Source organism: Mus musculus, chromosome 9 (assembly GCF_000001635.26).
Source record: "Mus musculus strain C57BL/6J chromosome 9, GRCm38.p6 C57BL/6J".
Classification (NCBI taxonomy): domain Eukaryota; kingdom Metazoa; phylum Chordata; class Mammalia; order Rodentia; family Muridae; genus Mus; species Mus musculus.
This window is the reverse complement of record NC_000075.6, coordinates 30,381,476-30,405,670: the sequence shown is the minus strand read 5'-3', so window position 1 is coordinate 30,405,670 and position 24,195 is coordinate 30,381,476. Positions and strand designations below refer to the sequence as shown.

Genomic DNA, 24,195 nt, shown 5'->3' with positions numbered 1-24,195 from the left:
AATGTAACTGAGCAACTAAAATTGAAAGTAGATTTAGGGTGCTGAGCTGAGAGTATAGGGAAGGACATGGTAACCACAGGAGATAGACGTGCCCAGCAATTGAGCAAAGATGGCAGGTTGAAAATAAGCAAGTGTGTGTGTGTTTCATCCTCAGATATGAGGTAACCTGGGCAGGGCTGGTAGCATGGTCCCCAGAGTTTAAAGCAGGGTAGCAAAAACTACATGCTCCAGGCAGAGGCAGGCAGACCTCCATGTTTGAGGGCAGTCTAGTCTACATAGTGAGTTCCAGGTTAACCAAGGCTACATAGTAAGACTCTGTCTTGAAAACAAACACACAAACACTAACCAACCAAAGCAGAAGTTTGAGTTATGAATGATGTAGTAAGAGTACATTTTCTTTAATAAAAAACTACTAAGACTCTTCCAACGTCATCATGCCACTTTGAATTACCATGAGCAGTAGATGAGGGTTTTCATGAAGGTACACCTAGCACTTGTCACTAGCTACAGCCAGCCTAAGACGTGCACAGTGTCGTCTGGCTGTTGTTTGAATTTGCATGGTCCCTCTGCAATATGACTTAGAACATTTTTCATATGCCCATTGGTTATGTGCATATCTCCTTTGATGAGGAGTTTGTTCAGGCTACTTTTCCATTTTTAAAATTGGGTAGTTAATTTTCTTCACAAAATCTTAAAGAGTTCTTTGTGTATTTTGGACATGTCTTAAAATGTCTTAAATCAGTTTTGTCTTTTGCAGATATTTTTCTCCAGACTGACATTTTGCCTTTTCATTTTCTTGATATAATTATTTTCAACATCAGCTATTAAATCTGAAATTTGATTATTTGTCTCTTTATGTCAAAAGTGGATTAAAGGCAAACATCAAGATAATTAAGGATTTTCCTTAGTATTGTCCTTGTAGATCGATGGTATCTTTGGCTTTGACAGGCAATCATTTCCAGTTCCCCATGTTTCTTAAATGTGGGTGAAAACTATTGTCATGTTCTCAGGGTCGTCTCATTTGAGGCTCGCTTCCTCCCTTATCTGATTTCTATGGCAAACCATCAATAGACAACATCCAGGGAGAGTGGCAATGGGTTCTTAGAAAGTCTTTACTTGTGCTAATAAGTTCAATATATTTTCTGTTTTCTCCTCTAACAGCTTCAGGCTATCAGGTCTTAAGTTGAGGTCCTTGATCCATTGCAGTAAAGTTGTGTTTCATTTTTCTACAGGTATATATCTGGTTTCTCCAGTATCATTTGTTGAAGATTCTGTCTTTTCTTCAGTGTATATTTTTTCTCCCAGGCTATGTCTTCACACCCACAGACCTCTATATTCCCACAGTAATTGATAACCACTGGAAAGTGAATAACATATAGTTAGATGTAGAAATAAAGACCAAATTCTCAGAATTTGAACTCCATATTCTTTATCATGGTCCCTGAAAAATCATTCAATGGATACAAAACTTCTCTGGTATATGAATTGGAGGTAGGACCTGTGGGAAAGAGATTAAAAGAGAAACACAAAGAAAGATAAAAAGATCAAACAGGTCCTGTAGGTGATCTTCAGGCCATTACTCTCTTTCCTCCCTTATCTCCTTTAAATCAAATTCCCCAGCTACTTCATCTTCAGCTATGCAGCAGACCACCTGCTAAGCCTCATATGAGCTTTCCACCAGGATCCTTTTATCTTAGCCTCCAATTCCTGCAGGCATTCCCTGAGAACCCTCTAGCCATGGTGGCTGGGGAGGGAGAGAGGGCAGGGAAGCATGGAGGTGAGCTCCAGATATTCTCTCTCTCTCTCCTCTTATCCAAATCCAGTTCCTTAATATCATCCCCAACTCTGAAGCAGACTACATGATATGGTCTTTCCTTCCACTCTGCATCCATTTTCAGGGGGTCTAAGCAGTGGCACACCCTGTTCTCCTCCCTCTGTGAACTCCCTCTAGCCCATCAACATCACTAAATGTCAGTTCTCAATACAAAAAAAAAAAAAAAAAGATTCTAATGGGAATCCTCAGTGGCCACACCTGGCAGGATCTCAGAAGCATCTCCTACCGGGCAACCCACAGCCACCACAGTCTCCTGAGAACCAAACCAGAAAAGATAACAGAAACGAAGGAATGGAGCACTCACCCAACAAAGACAAGGCTAGACACTAACAACTAAAATTACAATCATTCCAAACAAGATGCCTAGATGCAGTTTAAAAACACAACCAACGACAGCCAGAGTAATGTCTCTACTAAAGTCCAGCGACTCCATTGTAGTATGGCCCTGAAGTACAAGATAAGGGCTTCAAAACAGCCTTTATGATTAGGATGGAGGTCATTAAAGAGGAAATGAATAAGTCCCTTAAAGAAATCTAATTGTATTTCCCTTAGGAAAATACAAACAGTAGAATGAAATGAAGAAAAGTGCTCAAGACTTACAAATAGAAATAGAAATAATAAAGACAACCCAAACAGAGAAAACAAGAAATGAAAAATTTAGGCACTCAAACAGAAAACTTAGACAGAATAAAGGAAACATAAGAGAGAATTTTGGTCATTGAAGACAAGATAGAAGAAAAGGATACCTCAAAGAAAATGTTAGATGTTAAAAACAAAACAAAACTACGGGTACAAAACATCCAGAAAATTTGGGACACTATGAAAATGAATGATTTGAAAGACTATATTATGAACTATTGAAACAATGAACTATTACTAAAGAATAGTAGAAATAGAAGAAGGAGAAAAAAATCCATATTAAAGGCACAGAAAATATTTTCAACAAAATCATAGAAGAAAATTTCCTTAACCATCCCGTGGGCTACAGAGTGGAAAAAGATTTTTTTTTTAACTAACTACTCATCTGATAGAAGACTAATACTCAAAATATATAAGAACTCAAAAGACCTGGATATAAAGAAAACAAATACCCCAATTAAAAATGAGGTATAGCTCTAAATAGGGAATTTTCTAAAGAGAAAACTTAAATAGTTGAGACACATTTAAAGAAATGTTCAACATTTTTAGTGATTAGGGAAATTAAAATCATAACTACTTTGAGATTTCATTGTACCTCAGTCACAATGGCTGAGATCAATAAAACAAATGACAGATTTGCTGGTGAGAATGAGGAGGAAGAGGAACACTCATTCATTGCTGGTGGGAGCATAAACTTTTATAGCCAGTATGGAAAACAGTGTGGCAGTTCCTCTGGGGATTTATCTACCTCAAGATCTAGCTGTATAGCTCTTGGGCATATCCAAAGGATACTTCATCCTACCACAGAGACATTGGTTCAACTATGTTCATTGCTGCTCTGTTCATAATAGCCAGAAATTGGAGAGAGACTGTATGTCCATCAATAGATGAATGAGTAAAGAAAATGTGGTACACTCACACAATATTACGCAGCTGTTAAAAAAAAAATCATGAAACTTGTAAGTAAATAAATGGAACTTAAAAAAAAAGAGCATTCTGAGTGAAGTAACACAGACTCAGAAAGACAAATGTGGTATATATTTATATCTGGTATATATTCACTTATGTGGATGTTAGATTTTTATTCATTGGTTAATGAGCTATAATCTGCATAACCACAGAGTTAGGTAGAGTAAGGAACTAAGTAGCTAGGATGAATCTCCCGTGGAAGTGGGAAAATAGATAGTTATAGACGGGCAAGTGTTCAGGACTGGAATGGGGGAATCAAACAGGGACAGTGAGAGAGCACAGGGGTGAGGGAAGAAAGACAGAGGGATCACTAGAGCTAAGACCCTATTTGAGGTCATATGTAAACCTAATACAGTTGATGTTTCTTATAACACACACACACACACACACACACACACACACACACACACACACACATATTAAAAAGGCAATATAAATGAAATCACCAAATAATGGAGGAGGCAGAGGTCCAACCGGACATCTCTTGTAACTAAACGAAGTTTCTAGTACCAGAAATAGCCTATATCTAATCAAGTTGTTGTCCAAAGGGAACATCCAAAGAACTATTGCCAAGGCTATCGTAGTTCTCCACAAACTGATGTTAAACCCCATTGCTGAAGACAACACATACATTGAACACAGAGATGTTGAGCTGGTGCCGGTCCAGAGCCTTCACTCCTTGGGCTAGTAGTATTCATGGTACTGGAAAGTGCTCTGCACACTACTAGAGAAAAACGATAAACCCCAACACAGCTACAAAGCCTGCCATCTACAAGCGTGCCCTGCTTATGAGACATGCTGGTGTAATAGTGACACAAAGCTTGGGAGAGTAACCAACTAGTATCTGATTTGATTTAAGGCCCTGTCTATGAGATGGAACCCATTCCCAGTGCTGCTTGGGTGGCAAAGAGCCTAAGACTAGAAAGACCAGGGACCTAGGGAAACCCTAATGTTACTAAAGTAATAAAGTGATCCCTAATAACATTCTGCTGTACTCACAGGTCTGTGCCTAGCTCAGCCATCATCGGAGAAGCTTCCTCCCAGCAGGTGGAGCCACCGTTTAGGCCATATGCAAAGGGTGAGTGGCCATGAAACACTCAGCCATATAAAGGAATATCTTCATCAAATCCTTTCCCTGGGTCCCAGGGAACTCTGTGGAAGAGTATAGGAACCATAGGGGAGGAAAGGTACCAAAGAATCAATAGACACACAGGACTGTCATGCATACAAATGCAGAGACTGTGGCAGCATGCCCAGAGCCTGCAAAGGTTTAGACCAGATTGGGTCCGACAACTGAAAGAAGTGGACAAAAGGCCCCATTCCTAACCAAAAAGCTATATCCAATTGATAGTCACTTGCAAATTAAAATTTAATTTTTATTCAAGGGAGTCTTACTCTTAAGGGTAGGCCCCATGCCCAGTGGCCTCTTTTAAGGTTCTGTGTTTCATAAGATGAAATCAGGGCATTGTTTTTTAGTCGTGTCTATCCTTTAACAGCTGAGCCATCTTTCCTGCCAAGGGTATTATTTTTAATAGCCTTATTCATCTCTTTTTGGAGGGGGGTGAAATAAACATTTCTTTATTCTTATCTATTTAGGCTGGATAGCCCAGAGACCTAGGAAAGATCCAAACACAACTGGCCAAAAAAAAAAAAAAAAAAAGAATCCTAATGATATTCTGCTATACTAGAAGACCATAACATAACACAATCTTCATCTTTTACGTACATATCATGTCTTCTGGTTTTATTGTTTTAGGGGAGGATTTCTGTGTGTCTAAACATGTGTGTCTCTAATCTATATGTATTATTGTGCTTTCTTGGGATCTTCATTGTTGTTGCTGCTATTGTTTCTTTCTTTGTTTGTTTTGTCTTATTCTGGTTTATTTGTTATTGATTTATTTTATTACTATTCTTTAGATGCCTGTTTGTTTTCTAATGAGAGACCAAATAGGGGTAGACCTGGATGCTAGGGGAGATAGGGAGGAATTGGGAGGTGTAGGGATAGGGGAAACTGTAATCAGAATATACTGTATGAAAAAAAGGTATATTCTCAGTAAAAGGAAAAAATCAAACAGACCTTATAGGAAGACTTGCAATTTGGGAATGAGATGTAACCTGCAGAGGTGAGTTCTTAGCTAGGCTGTCAGAGTCTTAGGTGACAGACAAGGAGGCTGGGAACATCACACTGGACTTGTACCTTGGCTAAACTCCAGCAAGCAGCTGTGGGGAGTTTCCTGAAGGAACTGTGTATTGTGAGAGGGGAGCCTGAAGACTAGGCTGCTGGGTGACTCCAGGAAGATGAGATGGTAAGGTCTTTGTCAATAGATTGAAGGGATCTTAGGATAACAGTCTTCCAACTCGAGGGAAAGATGGCAGAATGTAAGCCATGTGCATGCCGCTCACTCCTCTGACTACTCCACTGGTCATAGACGCCTTGCCTTTGGACTCTTTATTCTGAACTCCAAGTCTTGGCATAGCTTGTCTTTCCATTTATTCACATCTCTCCTGCATCAATCACGTCCTGCCCAGACACCTGTTCAATGTCTCTGAACATGCAATATGTCGTCCTTCATGACCTTGCCCCTCATGAGTCACCTAACCTCTTTTGTCCTTCTTGATTCACCCTACTTTCACTCAAAGGAAATTCTAGTACACAAGCATACCTGAAAAAGAAGCTTACATATTTTCTTCCCTTGCAGTATTTGGAAAATAGCTAAATATGAACAGGCATGCCAAAGCTGGGGAAGTGTTATTAATTTGTTTCTTCTATCTTTAGGCAGAAGTCCAAAGAAACCATTGCTCAGAACACTCAGCTTTTAAATGTTGTCTAGAAATGTCAGCAACATGCAGTTTTGAGAAAGGATACCTAGTGTGCTGGCTAAGAGCAGGGCTTTGCTAAAGATGTCTGTGAATCAATTTTTAGTGCCATGATTTACAAAACCAGGTGTCTTCAGATAGAGCAGCTGACCTTTCTGTGGCTTCGCATATGGGGGTACTGATGTATTTACCTCCTAAGACTGTGAGGGCCAAATGAGTTACCATACATGAAGTACATATATTTGTCAGCACGGCAGACATCTCTGGCAGATAGTGAGTGCTATATCATGCGTGAATACTTGCTGTTTTCAAGGAGAAGCATTCGGCTTTACACTAGACATTTTTTCAGAGCTTCGGCACACTGTCTTTTATCTTCCGTTACTAGGGTGGTGAGTACAAGGCATAGAGGATGAAGGAAGCTTTGTGAAGTAAAAACACTTGCAAATTTCGAGGCTTGGTGTTCGGCTCAAAGATAGACAGTCAACAAGAAGACTCCAACTGACATTAGTGCTTCCCCAGGAATCCACATTCTTCTCCATCATCCACGCAGAACATGTTCCTGCTGCAGACTGCTGCTCAGTTTTATCCTCTTCGTCTGTCTACAACAGGAACTTGTCTGAAGTGAAATGAAAAAAAAAATATCGTTATTTCTAATTTTTTTTTTCTCAATGCCTCAGTCATTGAAGGTTTTACATCCAGGCCATTTGGGTGTCATCAATCCATCAAGTTTAAGCAGGACAGATGATGAATCATGAATGTTTATGAGGACATGGTAGCAATTATAATGATGGTAATGAAGAATGAAGTGAAGAGATGGTTCTATTGGGATGCTTCCCCTGAGCCTAGGATGGTAGCGGAAAGTGGTCCAGCGGGCTTGGGCACTGCCATTGCACCAAGATGGATGGAGTGTCTTACCTAACAGCCCCTGCCCTGGATCATATTTTTTAAAGGAAATAAGTCTCTTGGAACCAGGTTTGCAAGTTTTACATTGAGTGAACAGCGATTTCCTATGTTAAGTTATTTCAGCTGAAGAATAGAGAGATTGCTGAAATAAATGGCTGGAGAATTCGAATCGCATTCATTCTTGACATTGAAACTGACAAATAGCTTCATTCCCTACTGAAATGGAAAGCTTATTATTCTGAGACACAGGTGGGTTCCAGGGAGTCAGGGTATCTGCATTTTATTTTCCTCAACTCTTCTAGATACATGATTTTCTGAAATCCTCCTGGGATCCATCCCTTGTCCCACTCTCCACATTCGACTGCCAATGAAGCCAATTAAGACAGATTAGCCAGTATCAACCCCATTGGGACAGCTGGGACAGCCTGAGCGGGATTTCTCAGGTAGATCAGAGTTGTAAGTTGTAGAGATTATGTGAGAACAGAACAACCTATAGCCTGCACTCCTTCCTACCAGGGATCAGGTTTTCCCCAAAGAGGAGTATGCACCACATTTCTGCATCCCACACTCTCTTTTAGATTTAGAAGGTGCTTTCTCCAGATCCCTGCGAAGTGTTCGTGTGAAAATTACAGGTTCTTAATAGGCATATTCTCAGCCCTGGGAGCTTCTCATCTTCCTGTCACAGGAGTCACCAAGGAGCCTTGTATTGAACATAGCACCCAAAGAAGCCATGGACTAACTCAACAAGCTGCAGCAGGCTCATGGGCTCTTGTGCCAGACTCACCTGGGTACTCCTACCACACAAATTGGATCTTTGTGACAATGTCCTCAAGAAGAAATGGGACACTTCTGCTCATCCTCTGAAGACTGCCCTTTCCTGTTTTAGGGAACAGGTCCTTGATCACCCATCTTCTTCCCTAGTCCTCTCCTGCTCCTTGGAGACATGCACATCTAAGAGGCTATCTGAACTGTGATTCGTCACATTCCACCCCACTACCCTTTGTGCTTTAAAGCTGACGAGTAACTTACAGAGTCCGGCTGAGGCTTCCCGAGTCCTGGCATTGTTCATTTGGAAGTCATAGACTTCAGATTTTTGCCTTTCATTCCCTTGATCTCCAGCAGGAGTCTGTTGTGCCAAGTGTGCGGTGGCGAGTATGTTACACAGCTACAGATGACTGAGAACACTGTAAGAGCTGCTCTTGAAGGTAGGGAGAAGAGCAAGATTTGAGGAGGCAGTAATTTTTATTGTTTATAAAATAACAAGAGCAGTAACTATATAGCAGAAATAAGCCAACAATGAATAGTAGCCAGTGAAATTAAATGAAAATCTCTTTGTGTTATCAATTCTATTTTTCTCATATTATTTTTTTTAATTTAATTTTTTTGAGCATTTTAGGCATAGGTGCTATATTTATATAATTTCTGTATTTCCACTACCCCTTCAACACTTCTGGTGTTCTGTTCCCTCCCTATTCTCTTTCAAATTCATCACCCTTCTTTTCATAGTATTCACATGCATGCACACGCATGCACATACACACATATTCACACACGCACACACATACACACACACACACACACACACAATGTTGCTGGTATGTACATGTGTTTATGAATGACCACTTGGGGCTGGGTAGCCTATCAGGGAGCTTGCATCTCTAGAGAAAAACTGGGTATTGATTTCCTGTAGCTCTTCATCTGGGAGTGGGATTTGGGGAAATTCCACTTATCCATGGTCCATGTTGGCATGTCAACCACTGTTGTCATTAATTGGGTCTTGTTTAGAAAACCATATTGTTGAGATTTCATTAGTGAACCTTCCCTGGCATATTGAGGAAAAAAAATACTATTTAGCAGCAGGTCCTCTGCTTTTTTTTTCAATCTATCTGATCCTCTTCTGTGATGTTCCCTGAGTCTTAAGTGTAGGGATTGAATTGTAGATGTATCAGTTGGGACTGTACATCCGGTGGTCACCTATCCTCTGCACTTTGACCAGTTGTGAGTCTCCATAATGGTCTCCATCTGTTGCAAGAAAGAACCTTCTTTGATGACTGATAAGTGCTACACTCACCTGTAGGTATAGGGATATACATTTTTAATAAATATTATATTAGTTTAGGAAATACAGCAGGTTGTCTTCTGGTATCTGTCTCTTCTCTAGTGATGGGCAGTGGACTAGGTTTCTGGTATCAAGTATGAATTTCTACTGAACAGGCCTGATGTTCAATTAAACTGCTGCTGATTACTTCCAAATGAAAGCACAGATACTGGACCACTGGGAAATTAGACCACTGGGGAAATCTTGCTGGGCCTGTCCCCGTATCTCATAGACTTTATGATTATTGACTGCTTTTATCCTTTGGCAGCCTGAGTGACACCTTCTGTGACAGGAGAGCTAGTCCTAAGAAAGAAGACTTCCCTATTAGTTCCAGTTCGGTTTCTCTATGTCCTGTATCTGAAGTATGTGGTATCTTTAGCAATGAGGTCTTGCCTTCAAGTCCTGGGAGCCAAGGGCAGTGGCAAGAGTGTCTTGCATGAGAGCGTCTTGGATTCCTAACCAACAACTTACTGGTGGTTTCTTATGCCTTGCAAAGTTTTTTTTTTTTTCCTTCTTCAGAGAGTCTATCTCTTAAGCAGAGGGGAGAGGTACTATCACCACATATAGTATGTACATGTGTGTATATAAATGAATATATATTTAAAGTATGCTTATAAAACTTTCTATATTCTCATGACTTTCACAAACATCCTTAATGATATTTGTCTCTTCTTCATTCCTCAGCATTAATCTCCCTCTTTCCTCCCCAGTTAAAAGCCCTGCCTCACAGAGTTCTCCTTTTATATCACTTCTATTCAACTGTTCCCCTTCTACAGCTCCTCCTGACTCCTATGGTCCCTTTCTACTTCCTGGCTTCTAAGTTACCACAGGTTATATACTCAAACCTAAACATTTGGAGCTATTTACAAAGAAAACACTTCAGTGTTTATCTCTCTGGGTCTGGGTTATCTCACTAAGTATACTATTTTAGTTTTGTCCATTTACCTGAAAACTTTATGACTTCATTTTACTTACAGATGAATATAATTCTATTGTGTTTATGAACTACATTGTTCCACATATCAGTTGAAGGTCTGAGAACACATTTGTAGAGTAGGATGGCAAGTCCCTTAGGCACATGCAAAGTAGTCGTATAGTTGGGTCATATAGTGACTATACTTTTAGCTTTTTAAGTGACAGCAGATGCTGGCGAGGATGTGGAGAGAGGGGAACACTCCTCTGTTGCTGGTGGGATTGCAAACTGGTACAACTACTCTGGAGATAGCTTTGTTGGTTCTTCAGAAAATTGGGCATAGTACTACCTGAGGACTCAGTTATACCACTCCTGGTTATATACCCAGAAGATGCTCCTACATGTAATAAGGACACATGATCCACTATGTTCATAGCAGCCTTATTTATAATAGCCAAGAGCTGGAAAGAGCCTTTGGTCCTTCAACAGAGGAATGGATACAGAAAATGTGGTACATTTACACACTAGAGTACTACTCAGCTATTAAAAACAATGAATTCATGAAATTCTTAGGAATTCATGGATGGATTGGTAATCCACATGGTATGCACTCATTGATAAGTGGATATTAGCCCAAAAGCTCCAAGTAACTCAGATACAATTCACAGACCACATGAAGCTCAAGAAGAAGGAAGATTAAAGAGTGTGTGCTTTGGTCCTTCTTAGAAGGAGATCAAAATACTCACAGGAGCAAATATGGAGATAAAGTATAGAGCAGAGACTGAAGGATAGGCCACCCGGAGACTGTCCCACCTGGGGAGTCATCCCATATACAGTTACCAAATCCAGACATTATTGTGGATACCAAGAAGTGCATGCTGAAAAGAGTGTGATATGGCTGTCTCCTAAGATGCCCTGCCAGAGCCTTTCAAATACAGAGGCAGATGTTAGCAGCCAACCATTGGACTGAGTACAGTGTCCCCAATAGAGGAGCTAGAGAAAGGACTGAAGGAGTTGAAGGGTCTGCAACCCCATAGGAAGAACAACAATATCAACCAACTAGACCCCCCAAAGCTAAGGAACTAAGCCATCAACAAAGAAGTACACATGGCTCCAGCTGTATATGTAGCAGAGGATGTCCTTGTCATGCATCAATGAGAGGAGAAGTCCTTGGACCTACTAAGGCTCTATAGATGCCCCAGTGTAGGGAAATCGAGGGCAAAGAGGTAGGTTTGGGTGGGTGGGTAGGTGGAGGAACACCCTCATAAAAGCAGTGGGATGGAGGATGGGATAGGGGGTTTCTGGAAGGTGGAGAAACTGGGAAAGGGGATAACATTTGAAATGTAAATAAAGAAAATATCCATTTAAAAAAAGAAAAAAAGGGGTGCAGAGTTGGCAGACACCCCCAAGGTCCCTAGAGGACTATCTACACAATCTTAGGACCTCTGGTGAGTGGAACACAACTTCTGTTCCAATCCAACCCTGCAGGACCTGAGACAGCATTAGGGAAGCAGAAAACCTGGCCTGACCAGGGTCACAAGTCCCTTCTGGTCGGCGCCAGCACCAGGTCACCTTGGGCACAGATTTGGAGAATACCCTCAAGGTCCTTAGAGGACTCTCCATGCGATCTTAGGACCACTGAACAGACATCTCCATGCTTTCAAAGCACCACTTCCAGGCACTGTAACACACCCAGGATCTTTGACAACAGGATCCCAGGATAAAAGGAGCTTAGTTACACCAATATTTCAGTGTCTCAGAGGAACTTGACTGCCAAGAACTCTGACACACCCAGAATCTCAGGTTCACAGGAGCCCACAAGCAAAGGATCACAGAGAAAGCTGGACTCTGAGGAGTCCTGAATCTACTGGGATTATAGAAAGGACAGGCGCGAATCAGATATATTGAGGTCAGCAAATACTTGAGATAATCAGAAGGCAGAAGGCAAGTGTAAGAACAGAAGCAACAGAAACCAAGAAGCAACAGAAACCAAGGTTACTTGGCATCATCAGAACCAAATTCTCCCAACTTAACAAGTCCTGGATACACCATCACACCAGAAAAGCAAGACATGGATCTAAAGTCACTTCTTATGATGATGATGGAAGACCTTAAGAAGGAAATACAGGAAAACACAGGTAAACAGCTAGAAGCCTTGAAAGAGGAAACCCAAAAATGCCTTAGAGAGTTACAGGAAAACAATACCAAACAGGAGATGGAATTGGACAAAACCATCCAGGATCTAAACAGGGAAATAGAAACAAGAAAACCCAAAGGGAGACAACTCTGGAGATAGAAACACTAGGAAAGAAATCAGAAACCATAGATGTGAGCATCAGCAACAGAAAACAAGAGATGGAAGAAAGAATCTCAGGTGCAGAAGATTCCATAGGGAACATGGACACAACAATCAAAGAAAATGCAAAATGCAAAAAGATCCTAACTCAAAACATCCAGGGAATACAGGACACAATGAGAAGACCAAACCTATGGATTATAGGAGTATATGAGAATGAAGATTTTTCAACTTAAAGGGCCAGCAAATATCTTCAACACAATTCTAGAAGAAAACTTCCCAAACCTAAAGAAAGAGATGCCCATGAACATATAAGAAGCCCCCAGAACTCCAAATAGACTGGACCAGAAAAGAAATTCCTCCCAACACATAATAATCAGAACAACAAATGCACTAAATAAAGACAAAATATTAAAAGCAGCAAGGGAAAAAGGTCAAGTAACATATAAAGGCAGGCCTATTATAATTACTCCAGTCTTCTCACCAGAGACTATGAAAGCCAGAAGATCCTGGATAGATGTTATACAGACACTAAGAGAACAAAAATGCCAGCCCAGGCTACTGTAGTCAGCCAAATTCTCAATTACCATAGATGGAGAAACCAAAGTATTCCATGACAAAACCAAATTCACACAATATCTTTGCACAAATCCAGCCCTTCAATGGATAATAACAGAAAAAACCAATACAAGGATGGAAACTATGCCCTAGAAAAAGCAAGAAAGTAATCCTTCAACAAACCTATAAGAAGACAACCACAAGAACAGAATGCCAACTCTAACAACAAAAATAACAGGAAGCAACAATTACTTTTCCTTAATATCTCTGAATATCAATGGACTCAATTCCCCAATAAAAAGACATAGAATAACAGACTGGCTACACAAACAGGTCCCAACATTTTGCTGCTTACAGGAAACCCATCTCAGGGAAAAAGACAGACTACCTCAGAGTGAAAGGCTGGAAAACAATTTTTCCAAGCAAATGGTCTGAAAAAAACAAGCTGGAGTAGCCATTCTAATATCGAATAAAATCAGCTTCCAAGCCAAAGTTATCAAAAAAGACAAGGAGGGGCACTTCATAGTCATCAAAGGTAAATTCTCCCAAGAGGAACTCTCAGTTCTGAATATCTATGCTCCAAATGCAAGGGCAGCTACATTCATTAAAGAAACTTTAGTAAAGTTCAAAGCACACATTGCACCTCACACAATAATAATGGAAGACTTTAACACCCCGCTTTCATCAATGGACAGATCGTGGAAACAGAAACTAAACAGAGACACAGTGAAACTAACAGAAGTTATGAAACAAATGGATTTAACAAATATCTACAGAACATTTTATCCTAAAACAAAAGGATATACCTTCTTCTCAGCACCTCATGGTACCTTCTCCAAAACTGACCATATAATTGGTCACAAAACAGGCCTCAAAAGATACAAAAATATTGAAGCTGTCCCATGCATCCTATCAGATCACCATGGACTAAAGCTGATCTTCATAACAACATAAATAATAGAAAGCCAACATTCACATGGAAACTGAACACCACTGTCCTCAATGATACCTTGGTTAAGGAAGGAATAAAGAAAGAAATTGAAGACTTTGTAGAATTTAATGAAAATGAAGCCACAACATACCCAAACTTATGGGACACAATGAAAACATTTCTAAGAGGAAAACTCATAGCTCCGAGTGTCTCCAAAAATAAACGAGAGAGAGCACACATTAGCAGCTTGACAACACACCTAAAAGCTCTAGAACAAAAGGAAGCAAATTCACCCAAGAGGAGTAGATGGCAGGAAACAATCAAACTCAGGGGCAGTAAAAACCAAGTGGAAACAAGAACTATTGAAAGAATCAACGAAAGAGGAGCTGGTTCTCTGAGAAAATCAACAAGATAGATAAACCCTTAGCCAGACTCACTAGAGGGCACAGGGACAGCATCCTAATTAACAAAATCAGAAATGAAAAGGGAGACACAACAACAGATCCTGGAGAAATCCAAAACGCCATGAGATCCTTCTACGAAAGGCTATACTCAACAAAACTGGAAAACCTGGAAGAAATGGACAAATTTCTAGACAAATACCAGGTACCAAAGTTAAATCAGGATCAAGTTAACGATCTAAACAGTCCCATATCCCGTAAAGAAATACAAGAAGTCATTAATAGTCTCCCAACCAAAAAAGCCCAGGACCAGATGGGTTTAGCGCAGAGTTCTATCAGACCTTCAAAGAAGATCTAATTCCAGTTCTTCACAAGCTATTCCACAAAATAGAAGCAGAAGGTACTCTACCCAATTCATTCTATGAAGCCACAATTACTCTGATACCTAAACCACAGAAAGTCCCAACAAAGATAGAGAACTTCAGACCAATTTCCCTTATGAATATCGATGCAAAACTACTCAATAAAATTCTCGATAACCGAATCAAAAAACACATAATACAATCATCCATCCTGACCAAGTAGGTTTCATTCCAGGATGCAGGGATGGTTTAATATACAGAAATCCATCAACGTAATCCAGTATATAAACAAACTCAAAGACAAAAACCACATGATCATCTCGTTAGATGCTGAGAAAGCATTTGACAAAATCCAACACCCATTCATGATAAAAGTCTTGGAAAGATCAGGAATTCAAGGCCCATACCTAAACATGATAAAAGCAATCTACAGCAAACCAGTAGCCAACATCAAAGTAAATGGTGAGAAGCTGGACCAATCCCACTAAATTCAGGGACTAGGGAAGGCTGCCCACTTTCTCCATCCCCCCTATTCAATATTGTACTTGAATTCCTAGCCAGAGCAATTTGACAACAAAAGGAGATCAAGGGGATACAAATTGGAAAGGAAGAAGTCAAAATATCACTTTTTGCAGATGATATGATAGTATATATAAGTGACCCTAAAAATTCCACCAGAGAACTCCTAAACCTGATAAACAGCTTCAGTGAAGTAGCTGGATATAAAATTAACTCAAAGAAGTCAATGGACTTTCTCTACACAAAGGATAAACAGGCTGAGAAAAAAATTAGGGAAACAACACCCTTCACAATAGTCACAAATAATATAAAATACCTTGGTGTCACTCTAATTAAGGAAGTGAAAGATCTGTATGATAAGAACTTCAAGTCTCTGAAGAAAGAAATCAAAGAAGATCTCAGAAGATGGAAAGATCTCCAATGCTCATAGATTGGCAGGATCAATATAGTAAAAATGTCTATCTTGCCAAAAGCAATCTACAGATTCAAAGCAATCCCCAGCAAAATTCCAACTCAACTCTTCAACGAATTAGAAAGGGCAATTTGCAAATTCATCTGGAATAACAAAAAATCTAGGATAGCAAAAACTCTTCTCAAGGATAAAAGAACCTCTGGAGGAATCACCATGCCTGACCTAAAGCTGTACTACAGAGCAATTATGATAAAAACTGCATGGTACTGGTATAACAACAGACAAGTAAAACAATGGAATAGAATTGAAGACCCAGAAATGAACTCATGCACCTATGGTCAATTGATCTTTGACAAGGGAGCTAAAACCATCCAGTGGAAAAATGACATCATTTTCAACAAATGGTGCTGGCACAACTGGTGGTTATCATGTAGAAGACTGCAAATTGATCCATTCTTATCTCCTTGTACTAAGGTCAAATCTAAATGGATCAAGGAACGCCACATAAAACCAGAGACACTGAAACTTAGAGAGGAGAAAGTGGAGAAAAGCCTCGAAGATATGGGCACAGGGGACAAATTCCTGAATAGAACAGCAATGGCTTGTGCTGTAAGATGGAGTATCGACAAATGGGACCTCATAAAATTGCAAAGCTTCTGTAAGGCCAAAGACACTGTCAATAAGATAAAAAGGCCACCAACAGATTGGGAAAGGATCTTTACCTATCCTAAATCAGATAGGGGACTAATATCCAATATATATAAAAACCTCAAGAAGGTAAACTCCAGAAAATCAAATAACCCCATTAAAAATGGGGCTCAGAGCTAAACAAAGAATTCTCAACTGAGGAATACTGAATGGCTGAGAAGCACCTGAAAAAAATGTTCAGCATCCTTAATCACCAGGGAAATGCAAATCAAAACAACCCTGAGGTTCCACCTCACACCAGTCATTATGCCTAAGATCAAAAATCAGGTGACAGCAGATGCTGGTGAGGATGTGGAGAAAGAGGAACATTCCTCCATTGTTGGTGGGATTGCAAGCTTGTACAACCACTCTGGAAATCAGTCTGGCGGTTCCTCAGAAAATTGGACATAGTACTACCAGAGGATCCCAAAATACCTCTCCTGGGCATATATCCAGAAGATTTTCCAACCTATAAGAAGGACACATGCTCCACTATGTTCATAGCAGCCTTATTTATAATAGCCAGAAGCTGGGAAGAACCCAGATGTCCCTCAACAGAGGAATGGATACAGAAAATGGGGTACATTTACACAATGGAGTACTACTCAGCTATTAAAAACAATACATTTATGAAGTTCCTAGGCAAATGGATGGACCTGGAGGGCATCATCCTGAGTGAGGTAACCCAATCACAGAAGAACTCAAATGATATGTACTCACTGATAAGTGGATATTAGCCCAGAAACTTAGAATACCCAAGATACAAGATACAATTTGCAAAACACATGACACTCAAGAAGAATGAAGACCAAAGTGTGGTCACTTTGCCCCTTCTTAGAATTGGGAACAAAACACCCATGGAAGGAGTTACAGAGACAAAGTATGGAGCTAAGATGAAAGGATGGACCATCTAGAGACTGCCATACCCAGGGATCCATCCCATAATCAGCCTCCAAATCTGACACAATTGCATATGCCAGCAAGATTTTGCTGAAAAGACCCTGATATAGCTGTCTCTTGTGAGGCTATGTGGGTGCCTGGCAAACACAGAAGTGAATGTTCACAGTCAACTATTGGATGGAACACAGGGCCCCCAATGGAGGAGCTAGAGAAAGTACCCAAGGAGCTAAAGGGGTCTGCAACCCTATAGGTGGAACAACAATATGAACTAGCCAGTAACCCCAGAGCTCATGTCTCTAGCTGCATATGTATCAGAAGATGGCCTTGTTGGACATCATTGGGAAGAGAGGCCCATTGGTCCTGCAAACTTTATATGCCTCAGTACAGGGGAACACCAGGGCCAAGAAGTGGGAGTGGGTGGGTATGGGAGTGGGGGGGGGAGGGTATGGGGGACTTTTGGGATAGCATTTGAAATGTAAATGAAGAAAATACCTAATTAAAAAATATTAAAAAAAGAAATATTCTCAAAAAGAAAAAAAAAAAAAGAAAAAGAATTCTTCATCTCGATCTCTAATGTGGCTTGTCCAGTTTGCAATGCCACCAACAGTAATAAGCTTCTCCTTTCTCCACTACTTCATCAGCGTTTATTCTAAATTGTTTCTTGATTTTAGCCATTCTGATTGCATTGAAAAGATATCTCAAAGAAGTTTTAATTCACATTTCCCTAAGTACTATGGATATCGAGTACTTTAAAAGGCATTAGTTCTTACTTTAAAACCTCTATTCAAAGCCTGTTTTTAAAATGTGGGTTGTTTTCTTGATTCTCTTTTTTTTAGTTCCTTGTATGGTCTAGACATTCATCTCCTATCAGATGTGTAGCTAGCAAAGATTCTCTCCCACTCTATGGGACTCCTCTTTGCTGATTCGCTTGTTTCCTTTGCTCTACAGAAGGTTTTAGTTTGATGAGGTTTCATTTGTCAATTGTCAGCCTAAATGGCTGAATAAATTGAGTTCTATTCAGAAAGTCTTTTCCTATACTTATTTCATGATTGGTACTACCAATGTTGTCTTCTAGAAGTTTCAAGGGTTGTTTCATATGGATGACTTTGAAGCATTTTCAGTTGATTTTGGTGCAAGGTGACAGATAATAATCTAATTTAATTCTTCTGCAGGTGGGCACCCAATTTCCCAAGCACCATTTGATAAAGATGCTGTCTTTCCTCCAGTGTGCATTTTTGGCATGTCCATAGCAGGAAAATTATACTTTAAAAAAAATAACCGAAGTATTACATTTCTTTACAAATGTCAATGCTTTGTTTTCGTTTTTTCTTTAAGACATGGAATGATGCTCACGGGATGATATTAAATGAGCTTGCTGAGTATCTTAGTTCATTTATGCTACTATAAGAAACCACAAAAATCCAATTGACCTATCAACAAGAAGAAAAGTATTTATTACATTTCTAGAGGCTGAGAAGTTCAAAATCTGTGTCTTCTGGTTTATAACCCCTCCATTCTCACTGTCTCCCCACATGGCAGAAGGATTGAGGGGGCTTCTGAGGTTTGTTATAAGGGCATTAATCCCATCATAAGGTTTCCATCCCATGAACTAACCACATCCCAAAGACTCTGTCTCATTCATTCACCTTGGGGGTTGAGATCTGAACATGTCAACTTGGAGTGAGGGTGCTCATATTCAGACTTCAGACTACATTATCCTGCATTTCAATAGTTGAAAGTGCTCAAGCTTTCGGGCTTACTCTCTAATGCTGAACTATGGTAAAGTGATGATGCTTGTAATGATATAGAAAAAAATCAAAGAAGGAAAGAGAGGAGAGCAAGCAAGTGGAAGGGACGGGGAGAGTGAACAAGTAAAGAGAAAGCAGAGAGCAGAGAGAGGAGAGAGGAAAGAGGAAGCAAGTAGAAGAGAGTAAGGTCTGATCAAAGACAGACTGAAAGGAATGAAATCTGAGATGGCATTGAAGCCTTTCTATATTAGAAAGGATTTACAAACCTCACAGAAGAAATTAGAAATTATATATGAAGGACCAAAATAATTCAGCAAAAAAATGCACAAAAATTAAATTAAAGGATATATACGTGATATCCCAGGGACAGAAGCAGATCCATAAAATTGTATTGCAGGATTCACTCGGGGGTTAGAGTTGACCTGGTTCATCATTCTAAGAATTTCATCTTAACTTGTCTCGTTTCTCTCCTCCCCATTCCATGCCCTGGAAATACCTAATTTCCCGTAGGTACAGTCTCACCACGCTCACAGCCTACTGGTAATAAGAAGAGTGCAAACAACTATATTAGAATGCTGTAAAAGTCGAGACCAGCAGGCTTCAACAGAGGATGGAGGTTGTCTCAGACTTTCTCCACTTTATCAGAAAAGATGGATATGCCTGCAATATACTGATGGACTGATAGAGCTTAGATGTCCTTCTTGTCTTCTGAATGTCATGACCTAGCCTTTGGACATTTGCCCTGGAACTATCTTATGTGTCTTGTCAAGAAAACTCAGTTACCAGAGAGTGAGTTCATTTGGTCTACTCATTTGATGTGAATGAGGAGAAATTTTAAACCAGGTGAGAATTAAGTGGCACAGAATAGCAATGTGTTTGATTTAGTTACTGGTACATAGAAAAGGCTCAAAAATACCGAGTGATATTTCCAGCATGAAAGCACCTCTGTGCCAATACCCATTCATCCACTCATTTGTTCTATGACCACGGGAAAGCTCATTAGCTTCCTTTGTACCTCACATTCCTAATCTATACAAAATGTTTATTAAAAATAAGAATAAATAAAGGTGCTTATCACAGAGAGAGTTGCTGACAATACAGAGTTATAAAGAACGTAGGTTTGTGTTTGGCATATAGTGAACTTTCAATAATCACAAATTACTGTAATTATGTGATCAGTAAGTCCTTAGTGTTTATATTGCAAAAAGGCTCATTTAGGCTACTGTAAGAAAAACAATGTGTTGTCAAAAGTGTGAGGGGATGGTCTTTGGTAAACCATGAGGATGGAGAGACGCTTCCAAGGCTGATTATCATCTTCATCTTGGGTATATGAAGTTCATAATCCATTGGTCAAGTCACTGGCTTACCTTTTGGACTCAGGATTATAGCGAAATCTCTGGGTATTCTCCAGTGCAAACTTTACAGAAAGACAGATTGGGTTGTTTTGCCTAATTGCTATCACTGTTCTTCAGGACTGCCTGAGGTCAGGTGACACACATTATGGAGACTCATATATCTCAGAGACCTAAGGGAGCATGTGCAGCCTGTCTAACTGCAATGATGAATGTGTTGTGTCAGATGCTAAGGCACTAATTGAAGTAAGTTTCTACATAAAACTCCATTAAAGTGTTTCTCATGTTCAGAGGTAATGAAGCAGTTTTCACTTCTCAGGTGGGAATTACCCTTCAACTTTCCCCAATCTAGCTAAATGCATCTGTGTTCTTCACTATAACCAGTCAAGCCATGGTGTTGCACATATCTGGTTGTTTTGCTACTAGGGATCATTCCAATAATCCACAGCAAAAAAACTAACTGGATGCAAGAATGTGCTTAACATGCTGAATGTAAAAATTTTAATGCAAATATTGCATTAGAAAGTCAAGTTTACATGCAAGTTGTCTCTAGTTGTCTACACAGAGATTGAAAGAGTCAATTTATCAATTATGGCAATGCATTTCAAACAGATTCAAGTTCTGAGGGGGCACTAGGTTCAGAGACACTTTGAAGTGCATGCCCATTTGACGATAATAAAAAAATGCAATATGGGCTCTGGGGCTTAAATAAGAAGTTTCTGTAAGGTTTTGAACATCCACACTCACAGGGAATTTTCTTGGCTAACACTAAGAGCATTGAGGCTAAACCAGCCTGTGTATGCTGCCTGGTTGGTGGTCCAGTCCCACTCCCTGGGGTCTGGGTTAGTTGAGACTGCTGGTCTTCCTATGGGGTAGCTCTCTCCTTCAGCTTCTTTAATCCTTCCTCTAATTCAACCACAGGGGTCCCCAACTTCAGTTCAATGCTTGGGTGTAAGTATCTGCATCTGTCTCAATCAGCTGCTGGTAGGACCTCTCAGAGGACAGCCATGATAGCCATGCTTCTATCTGTAAGCATATCATAGCATCAGTAATAGTGTCAGGCCTTGGTGCCTCCCCACCATGGGCCAGTCACTGGACTATCTTTCCTTCAGTCTTTTCTCCACTTCTGGCCCTGCATTTCTTTTAGATCGGAGCAAATCTGGGTCAGAAATTTTGATTGTGGATTGGTAACCCCATCGTTCCTCCACTTGAGACCCTGCCTACCTACTGGAAGTGGACTCTTCAAAGTTCCTCTCCCAAGTGTTGGGCATTTTGGCTAAGGTCACCTCCTACTGAGTCCTGAAAGTCTCTCATCTCCAAGATCTCTGGTATTTTCTAGAGGGTCCTCCCACCTCCCATTCCCAGAGGCTATATATTTCCTGGCCCATTGGGCTTCTCTCCTGTCCCCTAGCCCCCTACCACCACACCTGATCCTGTTCCCATTTTACCTTCCCCCTCTTCTCCCCCCACCCAGGTCCTCCCCTCCCTCTGCTTACTGTGATTATTTTGTTCCCCCTTCTAAGTGGGATTGAAGCTTCCTCACTTGAGCCTTCCTGCTTGTTACACTTCTCACAGTTTGTGGGTTGTATCCCGGGTATTCTGTACTTGTTGGCTAATATCCATTTATTATCAGTGAGTACATACCATGCATGTCCTTTTGGGTCTGGGTTACCTCACTCAGGATGATATTTTCTAGTTTGATCCATTTGCCTGCAAAATTTATGGTGTCCTTGTTTTTAATAGCTGAATAGTACTCCATTGTGTAAATGAACCACATTTTCTGTATCCATTCCTCTGTTGAGGGACATCTGGGTTGTTTCCAGCTTCAGGTTATTACAAATAAGGCTGCTATGAATATAGTGGAGCACATGTCTTTGTGGTATCTTTTGGGTATAGGCCCAGGAATGGTATAGCTGGGCTTTCAGGTAGAACTATTTCCAATTTTCTGAGGAACTACCAGACTGATTTCACCCAGGGTGACATATTGGCCTGACAAGTGCTAGCAATCCCTTCTCAGGCCACACTCAGCCTTCCTTCCTGTCTTCCTTAGATTCACAGGCAGTGGGTTAGTTTGAGGTTTATAAATAAGGGCTTTTTTTGTTTTTGTTTTTGTTTTTGTTTTTGTTTTGTAGTTCTGGGGGATGGAGCACTGAGCTTTGTGATAGCAAATAGTTCTGAGGGCAGACACTGTGGTGTGAGTCTATAGTCCTAGCTCTCAGATGGTTTGAGCAAGAGGTTTGAGAGTGATAGGCCAGGCTGGGCAAAAGAGGATGATTCTGTCTCAGGAAAACAGAACACAGTTCCAAGCCTTGCCTTGCTTTTATTCTGAGTTTTGTACAAGTTTAAAACCAAACTTGTGTTCAGTGTGACTCTGCTTTAAAGTCACAAAAGCTTGCTGTTATAATTCAAAAAGGCACAAAGCTTTTCAGGACAAGCTGAACAATTGAGCCCTATCATGGAGATGAAATTAATGTATAAGAGGTAAAGTTGAATGTTGAAAGTCCCCTACCTGACGAGGCCCATAGGAGTATGTGGGAGCTTGCTGGATAGAGTCGGTGGGTACCACTTTACCATCTGCCCAAAGAAGCACACGCATGAAGAGACTGCCGTGGCTCCACTTTGATCCTTTTGAAGTTCTGGCTGTGAAGGTTGGCTCCCACCTGGCTCATTGGCAGTGCTCGAGGGGGTATTTTGAGGGTGAACAGAGGAAAGAAAGCAGCCTGCAGAGGAGATGTGTGTGTGTGTGTGTGTGTGTGTGTGTGTGTGTGTGTGTGTGTGTGTGTTTGATGAGGGTGGATGGGACAACCAAGGAAAGAACAGACAGAGGCTGTCAGAGGAGACAGTTAACCTGGGGAGAATTCTGCTTTTCCATATCAAGGCACCAGTAGATTTGAATTCGAGATTTAGGGAAAAGGGGGTCTATGGATGAAATGAATGATTAAGAGGTTGAGCCAGAACTTTTTATTTGACCCCCAGGTGTTTGCTGGAAGGAGCACAGTGAATTCTATAAACAGTTAAGGAATTGACACCATGGATATTTGCATCTAATCAAAATTTTATGAAAGACAAAAGCAGCCTTTATAAGAAAAAAAAAATACAGACTAGGATAAAGACTCTCCGTTCCCTGCCTCAAGTGAAGTAGACGAAGCAGATTCCCAGGCATCGTCTTGCCCCATAGATCCTGCAGTTTTTGAGGCCAGACAGATTTCCTATGGGGAATCCATATTTATTCATTTTATCTAGACTTTGACAGAAAAGTACTAGAAGAAGATCCTCCTGTGGGACCTGTCCTCCTGCCCGCCTGTCTTCTCCCCTTTACCCCCAAAGCACCATGGTCATCCTCCATCATGAGCCTTCCCTAGCAATCTACAGCTTTGGCCTCAGTATGCCTAGGGGAAGATGTTTAACAAAAACCCTTTAAAGTTGTACATTCTTTGTGAGAGAAGTAAAGGCTCCTTGGAAAAAAGCCCACAGAGAAAAATCCATGAGAACTCCTGTGCATTTGCCCACAGGGGGGCTTTTAACTGAGGTTTGCAGGTTGAGCTGAATTGAAGACATCATTCTGCTCAAGTCTGCAGGGAAAAACGTGAAGTAGATTAAGCAGTGATTGATAAATTAAGTGGGTAATTATTTCTATTTTTTAAAATCTTCACTTTAATTGCATTTCCCTTTAAATAGGGTAGAAGTCTTATGCTAAGTTCAGACAAGACATTTGATGTTTGGCAACTAATAAAAAATCTGCATGGTATAACAGAGTGACTCCCATGTTAGTGCTCATCCACAGGAAAGGGGGTCCTGGCCTGAGTTCACTGTAGTGACTGTCACTCAGATCTCTATTTTACGAGCACCCTTCCTA

The 24,195-nt window shown here is 40.5% G+C and overlaps 1 long non-coding RNA gene across 1 annotated transcript in view; it reads left to right on the top strand.

Moving 5' to 3' along the window:
* The window catches only part of Gm30933 (predicted gene, 30933), a 41,084-nt gene extending 21,308 nt beyond the window's left edge, over nucleotides 1–19,776 (top strand). The window contains exons 2-3 of the long non-coding RNA NR_169179.1: nucleotides 4,444–4,520; nucleotides 19,498–19,776. This is a non-coding gene — a long non-coding RNA (predicted gene, 30933). The remainder of the gene's footprint in view (nucleotides 1–4,443; nucleotides 4,521–19,497) is intronic.
* Nucleotides 19,777–24,195: the final 4,419 nt, after the last annotated feature.